At 37.2% G+C, this 16424-nt stretch overlaps 1 long non-coding RNA gene and 1 pseudogene across 2 annotated transcripts; both read right to left on the bottom strand.

Moving 5' to 3' along the window:
* Positions 1 to 1045: 1045 nt before the first annotated feature.
* On the bottom strand, positions 1046 to 9603 carry LOC148788365 (dnaJ homolog subfamily C GRV2-like; annotated as a pseudogene). Its single transcript, XR_016065354.1, has 13 exons — positions 9559 to 9603; positions 9371 to 9511; positions 7933 to 8324; positions 7286 to 7778; positions 6359 to 6576; positions 5912 to 6256; positions 4594 to 4889; positions 3138 to 3542; positions 2712 to 3058; positions 2298 to 2640; positions 1780 to 2189; positions 1503 to 1627; positions 1046 to 1163 (listed from the first exon to the last, which is right to left on the bottom strand). The product of XR_016065354.1 is annotated as a dnaJ homolog subfamily C GRV2-like (transcript).
* A 1642-nt stretch (positions 9604 to 11245) lies between these two features.
* On the bottom strand, positions 11246 to 14284 carry LOC148788366 (uncharacterized). The gene is made up of 3 exons (XR_016065272.1): positions 14213 to 14284; positions 11791 to 14134; positions 11246 to 11297 (listed from the first exon to the last, which is right to left on the bottom strand). It is a non-coding gene; the product is annotated as an uncharacterized LOC148788366 (long non-coding RNA).
* Between the last annotated feature and the right edge of the window lie 2140 nt (positions 14285 to 16424).

Below are 16424 nucleotides of genomic sequence, written 5' to 3' on the forward strand. Positions count from 1 at the left end.
ACTTTCAATCTTACCCAAACTTACTAAAAAAAAAGAATATCAGCAATAACGTCTATTGGAAGATTCGTTACAACAAAATATGACATCTTTTTCTGAATATCAAATGACTAAAAGATCCATTGAATCCTAAAAACCTTCACATATACTTGGTGTGAAAATTAGTTTTAAAAAAAAATATGCTTTTCAATATTTAATTCATGTATCACATACATTTGGCATGTAAATTATTTCAGAACAATTCATGCTTTTCGAAAATTCATTTACACTCCATGTTTCCTGATAATCTGCAGTGTCACAACATTACCCACTAAATGTATTAAAACTCATGCACTATGCATGATCAACCCACAAATTCAGAGCATATGATCTATTATCCTGGCGGTTCTATTACCTAGATCAAAACTAGACCCCACTATTAGCTGACCTTATCCTGCCCATCCTATTGGAGAGCATGGAAGAACTCCTTAATAAGCCTGCATCTACAGTGCAAAGCAGATCAAAGATACATGTGAAACGAAGATACAGAAATCTTCTCAGCAACTTTAATTTTCTTAAGCCTAAATAAATCATTATTCACTTAGTATTCTCGCATGCTAATCAAAAAACTCACGAAACAATCACAATACCTCAAGAAAAGCTTTTAACAAGGACTTGTAAACTACTAATCCTTTTAGAGCTTTTCATTTTGGTGTGCATATTGTTTTTCCTTGTGTTTTGAAGGAAACATGGAAGATCACACAGCAAAGGAATTATGACCACAAAGAGATCATAAACACAAATATATTTCTGGAGAAATTAAAAAAATAGAACTCAGACCACCTTGAGCAACTTATCATATGAATTCAGAACATAATTTCTTTTGCTAATTATGCACCACTTCTGTCCCACAAGGTTGGTCTGGCATTTTATGTTAGTTCATTGCAAATGTTCTATACTTGGATATAAAGCCATTTATCATTTAATCTAAAGGCACCATCTGAATTTTCCAAACCACCATGCAGAAAAGGCAGTATGTGTTCACACAAATCATGATATGGTACAGACCTCAATTTGAAGAACCCGGGTAATTGCTGCTTTCATTCCAGTTATTCTGTGAACAAAGCCCATTTCTTCCCCCAGCTCGCCAGTCAAGAAGGCCAAGAAGAACTTCCACAAGATCAACCCTACAACAATTATATGCCATGTTACTATTGCATGACACAGAGAACATGCAACAGTAGTTTTATCAGGATGCATATCCCAATAATATTCTAAAAATAGACTCAATCACCCACCCATATCTTAGCCCAGGTGACAGATAATTGCATGTTGTGGGCCGAAAATTACTTTGTATCTAATAAATACTAATTGCATGATTTGCATTACTTATGCACCCATCTTAGAAAATTTATCATGAAAACACAGATGAATTTATGCGCATTGTTGTTTCATTAACCACGTCTGCACATTTCACATGCATAACAATTCTACAACTTAGGGTCTAAAGAGATATTGATGCTCACTTGAGACCCTGTGCAACAAGTGCATCTCTTGCTCGATTCCCTGCAACTACAACACGCTTTAAGGTTTCAAGAGCTAGGATGCTTCCACCTTGCCAACCAATCGCGTTCGACAGAAGTGGAACTACCTGAAGAAAAAGCTCATCAGAACAATACCAAACTTAGCAACAGATGTTTAATCAGATAAACACATCTTTTGTATGATATTTTCTTGGAGGGGAAAAAAGGGGGGCTGCTTAAAACCACAGCATATCTGGGGTGTCCCAATACTAGTGGCTGCCATAGCTTCTGCACAGGTGGTGCTACCTGCAAGCTAATGTAGAACACGTAAACAATTAAGGCGAACTCGCTCCGGAGAGTTTGTGAATTTTGTTGCGACAAACCATCCTCAGATACATAGGTTTCTGAAGCTATTGTTTCTCTGCTTGCTCCATGGGCTACTGCAGACACAAGTTTGGGCACATAACCAAGATATCCAACATGATCTGCAAGAGCGGGGTACATCCTGAGTAAAGAGACCGGGGCAGCAGAAAGAAGTAGAGGAAGTTCAGTGTCAACAGCTTGGCCATCATATTGTGAGGCGGCAACGGATGTAAGGTACTGATCCAGCAGCCCTTCAAGAAATCTCTTGGGATTCCTAAGTGGAAATTTGGGATCTTTCAGGAATAACCTAACATAGATCCCTCCAACCTAGACAGCAATACATGATGTAAGTCATTAAACAGAATTAGCGTTCTTTAGAACATCCATAATCAATCAAAAACAAAAGAGTACATCTGCAGCACACAACAGTTATACCTGAGGTTCATTTCTCATCTCCTGTTGGCCAGAGGCCTGCTCAGGTACATCCCAATCAACAACACGTCCTTTCACCTGTTCACGGTACAGATCCGAAGCGATAGTTGCTATTTGTGCAGACAACGATGCAGCCATTGCTGGAGTCCAGACTAGTTCAGGAGTTTTGTTGTTTGTTCAAGAGCAATCACAACTGCTTCACCAGGACCATCCCTGATTACCGAGACAAGGAAATCAGGCAGAAATCTTGCCAGACTTATCGCCACTCTTGGCCCATGCATAGTCGTGCCAACAAGCTTCCCTAATAGCGAAGCTGCTGCGGCTCTTTGCTGCAACGGAATCTCTTCTACACAAAATTTCCATTTTAGAGCGCAAGATAGAATTCTTAAGAAACCGCTATCTATGAGATCAGCATACCTTGTATTGGCAAGAGAACTTTAAGAATGAAAACCACCCCTCCATGCTTTTCAGCTGCCCAAGCTAGCTCCGGCGTGCTTGCTAAGGCATAGAGAACATGCAAAGCTCCTTCACGGCAGCTGGGAGATGAGTAAAGCAACTGTAATAAAACAAGCAGACCAGAGCTATCTGCGACCATTGCTTCCACACAAGGTGCATATGTTGTCAACCGTGACAAAACAAGTAGACATAGCTGAGGAATGTTGCTTGATGAAGAAACAGGAAGAGAAAAGCATTCAAAGAGGGGAATAGCTTCTCCTTTGTGGAGACCACTGAAGCTAAATTCAGATTCTTTGTCAACAAGTGCTGAAATTACAGAAATTACAGAAAAAAAGGTGTCAAGGGTGACTAAAAAAGTGTCAGACGAAAAACCACCAGATTTCTACCTGAAGGATAGCAGACCGTAATGAAGATTTTTAACTAGTTCCAAATCTTCCCTCTCCAAGCTTTTCCCATCAAGTGATGCTGAAGAATCATCAGATGCTGCTCGGCAGATCCATCAGTGGTTACATCACTATTAACATGAGTATCCATGCTTGCAGCGGGTGCATTATGGACTAGATGTGATATAAAATCAACAAGGGCAAGACAGAAGTCCTCAGGCTTAGTAATTTCAAAATCTGGTTGATCATTATAGACTCTCAAGTATACGTTGCCAATATAGAGCTCCTTAGATAATGCTTCATAAACAAAGGAATGCGAATCTTTAAGGTCATACGAACCATGATGACTAAGGCTTGCACGCTGCTCTTCCACAAATTTCAAAAGTTCTGTGGAGGAATTCCGGATTATCTGTAAATGAAAGATCAAGTGAAACTATGTAATGATATCTAAGAGTCCCACAAGGTCATCAACTATGGCATAGAGCATCTACAAATGGCCATCACTTGGAACTACAGTATATGTGTTTAAAACATTTTCAATCTAGATAGTTATGGAAAGTAACACCCACACCCCAATTATTATCAGAAAGACAACCAATATATAGACTAGAATTATAGCTTGCACATAATAGATACCCTTTTCTTAATCATTATGCAAAAAATAAAACCTTCAGGCTCGTGAAAAGAACTTCTGGTGCAAAAGCATCTTTTTTTGTTTTTTTGTTTTTTTTTATGGGGTGGGGAGGAGGAAAATGTGCAAATAGGTTCGCATATCAAACATAAGAAATGCATGGAAACTTCACAACAAATCATAGATAGGAAGGGCATAGATTTTAAGGCCCAACACCAAGTTTCTTTGATCAGACAAGATAGATATACGGAAGAAGATACTCTATTAGATGCAAACAAATAACCTCTTCCCTTAAAGAACCAATAGTTGAGCTGCAAGAGATTCTTTGAATTAAATACTATGTCCAGTGCAAAAGTGCAAAAGACAGTTCAAAGAAAATTAAGTTCTCTAAATTTAAATGCAGAACGTCCAGAATACATCCATGCCACCAAACCACCCGGATTTGCTAGTAAACAAGTAAATCGGGAAAAGAAAAAAAAAATGAAACTTGAATCAGTTATAGAATCTTCATGACAACTACATACCAAGTAGTTAAAGCCGATTTGAAAACTTTTAATAACACAAACATGTAGAACATATTGCTTTCCTCTCTTTTTTCCCCCAATTATCTACTTCTAATAGAACCAACAAAGTACTTACAAAAGAAGAAGAAGCAAATATTGCCTACATATCAGAAAAGGTATGTTAAGAAGCCTGCCCCGTTATAGTGCTCTGTGTTTCACAACATTCAAAGAAAATATGCAGATACTGATGCAGGAAGATGAGGCAATGCTCAAGTAGCACCCAATACGTTTTTATTTTGTCAAAATGCATAATCTGCAGCATTTACCTCAGGGGACTCCAAGTTTGAGTTTAATGTGAATAGGAGGTCATTTTGCAAATTTATTTTTCAGCATGCTTGCAAGTTTAGGGGTTAGTAAAGCTCTAAGGGCATCAGCTGCAGCCTGATTGTAGGGTGTCGGGATCTCCTCGTCAACCAAACCACTAAGCCTTGACAAGGCATGAGATGCTTTTACAGCATGTATGTTTTTTGCTATTTGAACGCTAGTTCCAACACCATGTGCATCTGTCTTATCTGATTCCTCCGCCGTCGAATCATATTGGAGCAACAATGGTATAAGGTACCTGAATAAACAAAAAGTAACCCTATAAAACCACAAGTTTCTGAAATGGACCTGGATTTCAAAAAAAAAATCCACCTGAGAGAGACCATAACATCACGATAAAGCAGTTTGCAACAGTGGAGTGGTTTTTAAGATATAACAGGCACATAGCAGCTGATGCAGAGGCCTTCAAGTTCACAATGTTCATAAACCATAAACTTCCACAGTGCCATAGAATAAAGAAATTTTGTCTTTCAAAGAATAGTCACCATAAACTACCTTCAACACAATAGTTCCAAGATTTTGTTCAATTTTAAAATAAAAGTTGGACTCTCTTTGCAAGCAAATTGACTCGACAAAAGGTACCGAACAAATAAACATTAACTCTATGAACCCTCAAGTTTGTAAATGGACGAGATTCAAGTAACAGACCACAAGAGAAAACTATAACATCAAGGTACGGCAGTTTTTTGAGAAACATCGGAGTGGTTTTTGTAAGATGTAACAGTCATGTTCCAGCTGATGCAGTGGCTTCAAAATTCAAATTGTTCATAAAGCTTAAGTTTTCACACTTCACGTAGAAAAAGTATATTCTGGCATTCAAAGAATAGTCACCACAAAGCATCTTCAACACTAGAGTTCCAACATTTTCTTCAATTTAAAAAAATAAAAATATGACCACCTTCACAAGCAAATAAGTTATCTATACAAGCTCAGACAGACACAGAGAAAATGTCAGCAACAAAGTCATCCACATGAGCACAAAGAGCATTATAAATAGACCAATATGGGTAATTTCATTATTCAATATCCATATATGAGCTACGAAGAATTATATGGGCAAAAGAGTGAAAAGTAATGAACGAATAGAAACTAAGTCACTAAGCAATATGTCACTTGGAACCAGGTTAAGCGATAAATATAAAAGGACGGTCCAGAAATCGATAACAGAAACAGTAGTGTTCTGCGAACTTCCAGAAACTAGAATCTCATGCTAGAAAACTGATGAAAGCATAATCATAACAATATAATGATCTATCTTACCACAGTACACCAGCCTTCAGAAGGGCATTTTGAATTTCAGAGGAGATAGAAAGGTGAGCAATGGTCTGCAGGGCAGCATCAATAGCAGCAGGAACAAGCTCAAGTGCAGTGCAATGAACAATGTCATCAACTAATCCTGAAAATTCGAGCATCTCAGTTCTCGCACTTTCAAACTGACCCAAAACTGGAAAGGTTCGCATTATGTTAGCGACAATAGTGGCGGACGGTTTAGTGGCAGGAGTTGTTGGTTGGACCACACACATGCAACGGGAAAGGAGGGTTGCAAGAAGAGGTATTCCACCATCTCTCACAAGCTCTTCACCATTCAATGATGAGGACTCGCACCTGAAAGTTAAATATGTGGAAATAGCATAAGCAAAAGTACATTTACAAAGTACTTATCTAAAGAAGAATGATATGGAAATTAAAGGCAGATGATGAAATTACGCCAACCAAACAAGCTCCGAGGATGCAACTAGAAGATGTGCTTGATCAGAGGAAAGAAAATTGTTATCATCCTTGTCCACTGTAATGGCACTTAAGAGCATAGGATATCCAGCATATTTGAATGGCATCAATACCCATATCGCCTATATAGAACACTGGCCCTTTAAGAGAAGCAACAACCTCCAACTCTGGGGACCTTGCAATCCTTGCACGGTCACCTAAGGGAGAGGAATAAGAAAGCAGTAGATCACTAAAAAGAAAATATGAAACATAGAACTCAAATATGAAGAAATACAACCAATTAAAGAGGATTGCATTCCAGCCAAAGACATGCCTCATAAAAACCCTCATATGTAGGGTTCAACTTAGGAATTTTGTCCAACTTTGCTGATCATATTCCAAGAAGTTTACTGATTGCAGAACGAAATATTAGATGCAGGCAACAAAACCGAAGGGAAACATATGTAAGTAGTCCAAACCTCATAGGAAAGCCCTATGATTTACATTTTCACTCTTCCGCAAAAGCCACTTAAATTTATATATTTAAATTTATTTCTTGGTCCACACCTTAAATTGAGGTAGTATCATATCTAAGAATTAAATATATATATATATATATATAGTCCCGTGTCCTTCCTAGTTCCAAGATATATTTAAAATCAATACCGATATCCATTTATGTGTAAAAAAGCATTTGGCTCATCTTGACAGCATAAATACCTTTCGAGCACTTTCTACCAGTCAAATAAACAGCTTAATTGTGAAAACGGCGTCTAAACAAGTCGACTAATTCATTGGAAATAAGATCTGGCAGCTTATAAGATCCCTTGTCTATATGTTCTTTTTTTTTCTCAAGCTTAATCATATAGTCTCCGTTTTTTATGAGTAACGACAGATCCTCACACAGGATCAAGGAATTTGGCATACCTGCAAGCACTCATAAGCATTCTGCACTGCCAGAAACTTCTCCCTCCCTTTAGGATTTTTGTCCGAATGATACTTCATTGCAAGTTTCCTATACTGTCTCTTGAGCTTTTCCTCATCAATATACTCAATCTGCTTTGATATATCAGGCATCTCCTCAACTGACTCAAAACTTGGTTTCTTAGGGGTGTCGTCTCTGGATACTTCATCAATGGAAATCTCTAGTATCTTGCAAGCTTCTTCTTCAGAAAGGTCCATTGGCCTTCGAGTTAACTCTTCTCTCCACATTACTAGCAATGATTGCAAAAACTCAACATGTTCAACAATAGGCCAATTAGGAAATCTAATTTCATCACATAAGTTTCGGAGATAATAACGATGACACCACATTTCATCTTTCAGCTCTGGATGTCACTGGTGGCATTGGAGCATAGTCATATAAGGAATGACAATGCTGTGACAATTTCTGAGGGAAATCACCAAGATGCTGAAGAATCTAATCAAATAAAACTGAGAGTTAAATGCAGCACTTATTTGCATTGAGGATGACTCAAGTACCACCATGTTTTAGAATGTAAATACTAAATGTTAACAAAAGAAGCTTGGGGTGAAAGACAAGTAGCAAACTCCAGTTGCAGATTCAGGGCTACCTGACGGATCAGATTTTCTGCTCGCATCTTGTGTGTCCAAATAATATCAGGAGTGTCAGAATCAGAAACCATTGCTGCGGCAAAAGCAACTGGGCCGCTACGTTCCAGTACATAAAGCAATGACTCAGGTAAGAGGCCGCCCAAAACACTTCGTTTCGCCAAAGGTAGAGAAGAGGAAACTGCAGCTTCCTCACCACCATGAAAAGCTTGATAAACTGAGTCACTGAGAAGAGTTGGGCAATTGAAAGAAGATTAGATCCAGGGTAAGCCAGAGCAAAAGAAAATGCGCCTGTACTGTATAGTCGGATCATTGCTTTTGGGTTCCTAGTAACTATAGCTTTCAGCAGAGCAGCAACAGCATCAACAATAGTTGGTTCACCAGAAAGCATTGCCTGCACATAAGAAATAGAGGAAAGAGTTTGGTTCATTAACTGAAGCTCTGAAATTGAGAAACAATGTGCATATTGAGGGAGCCAACATCGAGCCACTGCCTAGTTCACCTTAAAAACAAAAGAAAAAATAACGAAAACATCTCAAACCTGTGTGGAAGGCAAAGAAAGGAACAAAAGTTACCCCACTTCCAAAGTGAAAGTGTTATAATATAATTACCATGAAAAGGCACAAGAGAATATGAAAAGTTGCATCTTTAAAACACCAGGAGTTTAAGGATACTCGTAAACATGGATATCCTAAGTGCATATTACAGGAAAACTATATCTTAGTTTAAGGAGGTGCAATAGTTCCAGTGACCCTTCTACAGTTGTTTGCTCAATCAGTCTCCAATGTGCATCTCATGTGACGATAAGCATAAATTCCGGACAACTGACTCCCATTTTAAATGGCTTGCAAGGCAACCGGTTTATTGTAGGATAAAGCTCTGATCCTATTTTACTCTACGTGCCACACATCAATATTTTATGTAACCAAGCTCATAACCAAAGGAATGCTTTAAGGGGCCCAGTGCTTTATGTACGTTAAAGAATGGCCTGCTCATTGAAGCGAGTAAAGATTTGAGGGAAGGGGAAAACAAAATGAACAGCCCTTCATAATTCTTTTGAACCAACTTGTACCAGATCTACGTACAAGCAATATTTAGAACTCTTTTAACAGAAGCCGGAAATGCTGTACACCACCCTCGCATATCCATCAACATAATCCTTGACTTACTATCCCTAAGCGAATACAAATCATAGAACTGCCAGATTGAAAATCTCAAATATTTGAGGACAAAGGTTGATGGAACTTATTTGAAACCACATATCAACCTTTACATTTTTCAGGCTATCCAGGTAAATAAACAAAAGATACAATAATAAGCATAACTTTCTGCGTTTTTAGCAATTTTTTATTTTAATAAGTCTGCGTAGATTTTTCAGTTGGCCAAATTGGGACAAGAGCACACACAACCAATAGAAGGACAGACACTTAAAAATATTACTTGTGCAATATGTGGAAGACAACGTGAGCTTGACAAGATCCTCTTTACTCTGGGGGTTGGTGTAACAATCTCTCCAGCATCATCTATACCTGAATGAGCGGCTACCATACTGTGCAATATGGACAATGCCACATCTCCTACCTGAAAAAGAACACGCCCGTTTTAGGAACATTGTAAAACAAGCATACCCAACTATAGGTAGGTGTATCAAGTAAAGACTCCTTCCATGTCATTATTTGTCCCTTTGGCGCAGGAAAAACAGAAATTTCTCTACCATAGATATCCTATTTAAATAACAAAGTAAATAAGAAAGAACCTCGTTCAGTAACTAATTAATAATATATTTAGTCTAAGAAATGTAGATGATCATAAGAGCGAAAAATTCTTCGTTATCACAGTAGAAATTACTTTATTTCATATTCTGTGGCGAAAAACTGCAACAGAATGATCATGATCATAGTCTGTAGTCCAGTAATTAGTCTCTATAGAAACTAGATACTAATTCAATTCCATCAGTTCAGCAGTAGTTTGATATATAAACAACACTACAGTGCTATTGAAGATCCCCAAGATCCACAAAGAGCTAGAGTAGTTCAATACAAGTCAGCAGACATGATGGAAACAGGAAGCACAGAGTTCATGGTGATCCTGATTGGCATCACAGTACCATTCTGGATGATACAGGTATAGAGAAAAGGATACCAATTCAAAGGCCTAAACCCAATGAACTCCAATTCTCAAATTGAACAGCCTGCTTAATTATTTCAAAGTTTCAGATCTAGATCTATTAACAAGTTGCATATTTCAGAGACCAAATGCAATAGAAGGGTTTTGGGGGTAGCTGATCATAAACCAATCTTGACTAGCATAATCATTCATGATACATGTACTCACAGAGCTTCACAACTCAGTAAATTACTAAATGAAACAATACTTGAGCACGAGCTTATCACTTTCAATCTTACCCAAACTGACTAAAAAAAAGTAATATCACTACTAACGTCTACATAAGACCAAACTGTATAGAATATCCTAAATGTAGCATCAAACATCCCATCCCACAACAACGGACCAGAGCATTGTCCAAATAGTTAGATGCCAAAATCCCAGAGATTGCAATTGCATGCTCATGTACATAAGTTCAACAATTTACATAGCAACAGGCATATCATAATTCGAGAAAGGAATAGTAAAAGAATATGGGGACAGTATGTCTACTGTTGTGGACGATTTTAGTATATTGCCATTATTGCACTCAAAAAATCAAAACCATCAAGCATCCTCTAAAATGCTCTGATACTTTATGACTTAGAGATATCCACCAAATTACCTTCATTTAGCTCCAACTAACATGCATCATTCTACAGCACGACACAGTAATTAGCATTCCAATTGTGATCAAAAGTCATATATTACATAAATGAAGCAATTATTTGCATATATTTCAATTTTAAATAATAATTATTATCTTACCATAAGTTTCTGCACAGGGGCATAACAAGAAAAGGAATGCCGGTAAAATACTAAATTTCCATGAGACTATTTCTGCGTGATACCAGAAGAGGATCACACATAAGAAAAGAAAACAAACCTAGAACATAACGAGACTGCAAGATCATATGATAACTGGAAGCGAGACACCATTGGAGGACACCTAATAGGTGCACTATGTATTGCAGCTTCTCTTGCAACACTCGACGATTCAGTATTAGCCATATCAGCAGCATCTCCACAATAATATCCTAAAACTAGATCGAATAAACAGAATAAGCACTTTAATTTCAGATATTGATATTAAATAACTTCTCTAGATAGATCAACATAAATATCGATAGGAATTAAGCCAGTACAAGCGACTTACCACAAGCAACTTACCAGGACTGAACCCGAGTGATAAGCTCTTGGGAAGTGACAACAAATTCTCGAGCTTTTTGCACCAGTAGTCAATAAAAACATTGATTTAAGAGAGTGACTTACAATGCAACCAAAGATTAAATCACTAAAGATGCAGGGCAACAAAAAGTAACACAGACCTAATTACAAATGATGGTATCTAATTGTATCTGTTGGTTTTCAATGGATAAGAAAATCCCTAGCAAAATGCTAAGTCCTCAAACGTACCTAAGATTTTTACAGTACTTATGTTCCATATATTCTTCTCATGATGTAATCTTTTTTTCATTTAAAACACCGTGCTGTGAGCTCATAACTCAATACCACCCAATATCTATTGTCGAGTATGGACTTGAATTTTACTCCTTCAACACTTCAAGAGCATAAAAAGAAAAATGCAAGAGAGCAGTAACACACCTAGCCCCTCGAAAGAATAGCTCGCACTACCAATGAACTAATGAATGGGTTCTGCATAAGAGTGTAGGGGACAAATGATAAAGATGATATGATAGCATATAAATAGTCACCTGCACCACGGAACACCAGCACTAAGAAGCACCTCCAGGGACATCATCTGGTGTTCTCACCAAGTGTAGCAAATGTAACTGAAAGATATCTGATGAACTTCATTAAAGAGTTTAACAGAAGATGGAACACAAAAAAGGAATCTGATTTTATTATCAATTATTAGTTAACAATGATTCCCAACCTCACATACCTGGATAAACCGCATTCATGGGCCAGTATAGATTAGAAGTGAAAAATTTATAATACTTGTCTATATGCACCATGGTAGACTTCTTTAACTCATACATGCAAGCACATACATTTTCCTTTTAAGGGGCGGTCATGTAAGATGCACTACTGCTATATACTGAACTTGCACCCTCACCCTGCTGGGATGGCAATCTAAAGGGAATAATTCATTAAGATTAAAGAAAACTATAATAATATAGAATTTAAATATAGTTACAATAAATACAAGGCCAGAATCTATCCCCTCCTCCTCCCAACCAAAAATAATAGTCACATAAGAAAAGGCATGCCAAAGTAGAGGATTTTACAGAAAAATTTTCAGCACTAAGAAATGTGACAATTTTTTAATAAATCAATAAAGAAAAGAAAGGACTGCCGCAGTGTCATTAAAGTTATTGCCTCCACCAGAATGAAATACTATGTGCACATAATCTCAAAACACAAACGCCGCAACACATTATGCAAATGCTAACTTATCATAACGAGGGTAAGAGGCCAATCACATCACAGCACTTCGTTTCGCCATGTATAGAGGAGGACAATCAAGCTTCCACAAAATCTATGGATTTCAAAGTGTTATCATCCTCGATGCTAGCACAATACCCTTTTATCTCCTCACATCTACCTAGTCGAGACGGATTTCGCTTTTCTTTCTTTTCTTTGGCCACTAATGAATTTTTTTTCTTTTTTCTTCCCCTTTTGCTTTAGTCACGGCTTTTATTTTCTTTTTTTTTCCTTTGTTTTTGCCCGCGACTTGTGTTCTTTAGGCCGTTTTCCGGTCTTTTGACGCGAATGACAACACTTGTGGTGAAGGCACCCGGTTACTCAACCAAAAAACGTCGCATTCTGGCCTTTTGACGCGAATGACAACACTTGTGGTGAAGGCACCCGGTTACTCAACCAAAAGACGTTTTACCTAAAGTGCTTTGCATACTCATAGCTCCGGCCACCGTTTTACGTGAATAACAACATTTGTGATGAAGTTACCCAGTTACTAAGTGACCTAAACCAGCGGAGTAGATGTAATTTCCTTTTTCTTACTTTTCTTTCTTTCTTTTTTTTTTTTTCTGGAAGGGGAAGGGCCTTTGAATTTTTCAAAATGGATGCATGTCCCATGTTAGGGATATAAGGATCAATCGGGTAGAGTTTTAGCAAACAAATATGATCTCACAAGAATCCTAAGATTTAGTAGACGCAAAGAAATTCCAACTCTCTTTCAAAGCAATTCAAAATGCATGAAATTATGCCTCAACGACTCCACAGTTAATCAAAGCAACAATCACATAACACTAGTGCACATTCATGTCTCAATCTTATGACTTCCTAAATCACATTTATTTGTCAAATTACTAAAAAAATAATATAAACGGAAGTAGTTTGACAGTAACTGGCAAAAGAAAACAAAACAAAAGTAGTTTGATAGGATAACAAAAGATGAACAAAAATTTAAAAAAAAGTTACCCTCTGGTTCCTATGTGTTAATTAACACTACATATATGTCACGGAATTCTTTACTTTTGAAATGGTTTTATCTCATTTGGAAGGTGAATTGGGCTGTTCAAATCAAAATTAGAATATGAGAAGTTTCATGTAATTTCAATTGAACCAAGAGTCTAATCCTAAAATGCTAAACAATTACAGACATCCCGACAACAAAATGTCTCACAGAGCTTGATATACCACAAAGAACACAATACACGTCGTTTACTTGAATGAGATAACATAAAAGCACAACCAAATTAAACAAGATGAGAAACACCCACACCACAGTAGTAAAGTAATTGAAAACCACTAAAAAAGCATCCAACACTATTTATCAAAGGAACAAACTTGCCATAGATAAAAAGAAAATCACAACCCCATAATGTAGATGATAAATATCAAGAACTCAAGATAACAATGCAAACATATAAAGGAATGCTTGATGGATGAAATGAAGAGTGAAAGCCAAGAAAATGATCAACTTTTTACCACCATTATCACTTTGCAAAGACTTTCTAGTTTCTGTTTCATTGTTTTCAAAGACCGTCTTTGCCACCTCATACACCTTCCATTCGAGTCCAGCATGTATGAAGACATAAGACAAACAGATAATTTTGAAATTCCACAACCAAACTGCATGTTCACAAGAGGAATTAGTGTCCTGTGCATCATTCGCCATTGTTGGATAAATAAATTACAAATAGAACTTACGTCTAAAGTCTTCATGAATCCTCAAGCTCTACCGCCTTCTTGGACCATTCCTCCGAACCTTCCTTAAACGAGTGTACAAGTTTTGTTACCTATGTGGTCCAGAAATATTTTAACAAAAGACGTTGATAAATGCATTAGATGTGGCAAATGTCTACACACACACATATATATATATATGAACAACCAGTGCATTGCTTAAAAAAGATAAGTAGTTGTTAAGACGAAGCCTTAACCAACCATCAATCATGAACTTATAAAGGCATCATACAACTAAGAACAACATGAATCAGTACATACACACAAACACAGCCAAAAGTGACACTCTTATAAACAAGACCGTCGTGCTCTGTTGTGTTGATCGCCAGCATGGTAAGTCCTCAAAGGTACCTAAAAGATTTTGACAATAATTATGTTCCATTTATTTTCCTCCCGATGTCATTGTGCTACTAGTGCTTAACTTAATACCACCCAATCTCCATGCCCAAATATTATACTCCTTCAACCCTTGAACAACATTAAAAAGATAAATGTAGGGCGAGGACCAGCCCACCCATCCACTCAAAAGAATAGCTAGCACTACCAATGAACTAATGAATCGGTTCGCATAAGTTTCAGATCTATTAACAAGTTGCATATTTTCGAGAACAAATACAATAAAAGTGTTTTGGGGGTAGCTGATCATAATTCAATCTTGAGTAGCATAATCATTCATGATACATGTACTCACAAAGCTCCACAACTCAGTAAATTACCAAATGAAACAATATTTGAGCAGAAGCTCATCAGCTTCAATATTACCCAAACTGGCTAAATACAGGAATATCTCGAATAACGTCTACATAAGACCAAACTGTACAGGAAATCCTAATTTGAGGATTGTTCAAACAGCAGAAACACCCTCTCACTCACAAAATGGTATTAGAAGATGAATGTATTCAACTTGGAAAGGAGACTGAACAGTTCGTTGTAATAACCAACAATGATAAACTGTGAAGGCCCTTAAAACCATCAGAAATTGAAGCTGGTTCTTGAATTTTAGAAGATAAAGAGGGATGAAAATTGGATTTGGACAGGTCAAGGGGACCAAACATCATAAAAGAAAAAGTGGCTTCCATTAAAACTTCATGTAATAGAATTCATCATTCACAAAAAGAACTAGCATGGTTCTGAAAATTAATTGTTACAAGTCATAAGAAAAGCGGAAATCTCTGCTCACCAGATGCATACGAGATTATGTGCCTTTTCAATGGTGAAATATAATGAGCCCCTTGGAATGCAGCAGCACGCGGTACATTGAGTGGTCTGCAATCAACGGAATATGCCTTCTGAAGCCATCCAGAATTGCCATCATTGTCAAGTTTGCAGGTCTCCTGTCTGATTTATATCCTCTTAACAATGACACCTAAGCAACCATGGAACACTCATGATTTAGATAAATGTTCATGTCTTACAAATTGTCACATCTTAAGAGCTGGAATAACAAAGGAAGATTACGGTAAAATTATACAGACATGTACCCTCAGGTTTGGGTATTACGGATTAAACGAAAAAAAGAAAAAAAAAAAAAAGACGGAAAGGCCTATGAAGCATGATAATAAAGATCTATGAAGCACTTTATTCTCCACAACACACCTAAATGAAAACCACAAACAAGATAATCTGTGAACATTACAGGTTTCATCACAGAGGGAAACAGCTGCAGAATTGTGCTTACCCTAGTATTTCTTTGTTAATGTCTCTGGCATTGTACCTTGTAGATCCAAAACCAGTGTAATCCCAAACCTAGAAGAAGACATTCATCAAATTCAGATGTAAACTGTTCCAACAATCCTTAGTAACATTTTTCTAATTTTAAGTAGAAGAAAATTACTGACCATATGATATTATAATAGAGCAAGTTAAACACATTAGGATTGTCAAAGTAAAAATTAAATGAAAGAAGCACTAGAAAGCAAGATAAAGATGACATGTAAGATGGTGGGAGAAAGTATTTGCAAGCAAGGAAGTGAGAGCAAACTTAGGACATCAACAGAGAGTATTCCAGTATTCCTTCTTTATCTATCAATATATGAACAATGAGAAAATATTGGGCCAAGAAGGATTGTTCAAACAGCAGTAACATTTCGCAATACCATAATTTGAGGCCTCCTTCTCGCTCTGTCTCTCCCCCCTGCTTTTCTTGGTTTTCTTTACTCTGTTTTTTGGGTGAGAA

Source organism: Sesamum indicum, linkage group LG4 (genome assembly GCF_026168435.1).
Source record: "Sesamum indicum cultivar Baizhima isolate 11 linkage group LG4, ASM2616843v1, whole genome shotgun sequence".
Classification (NCBI taxonomy): Eukaryota; Viridiplantae; Streptophyta; class Magnoliopsida; order Lamiales; family Pedaliaceae; genus Sesamum; species Sesamum indicum.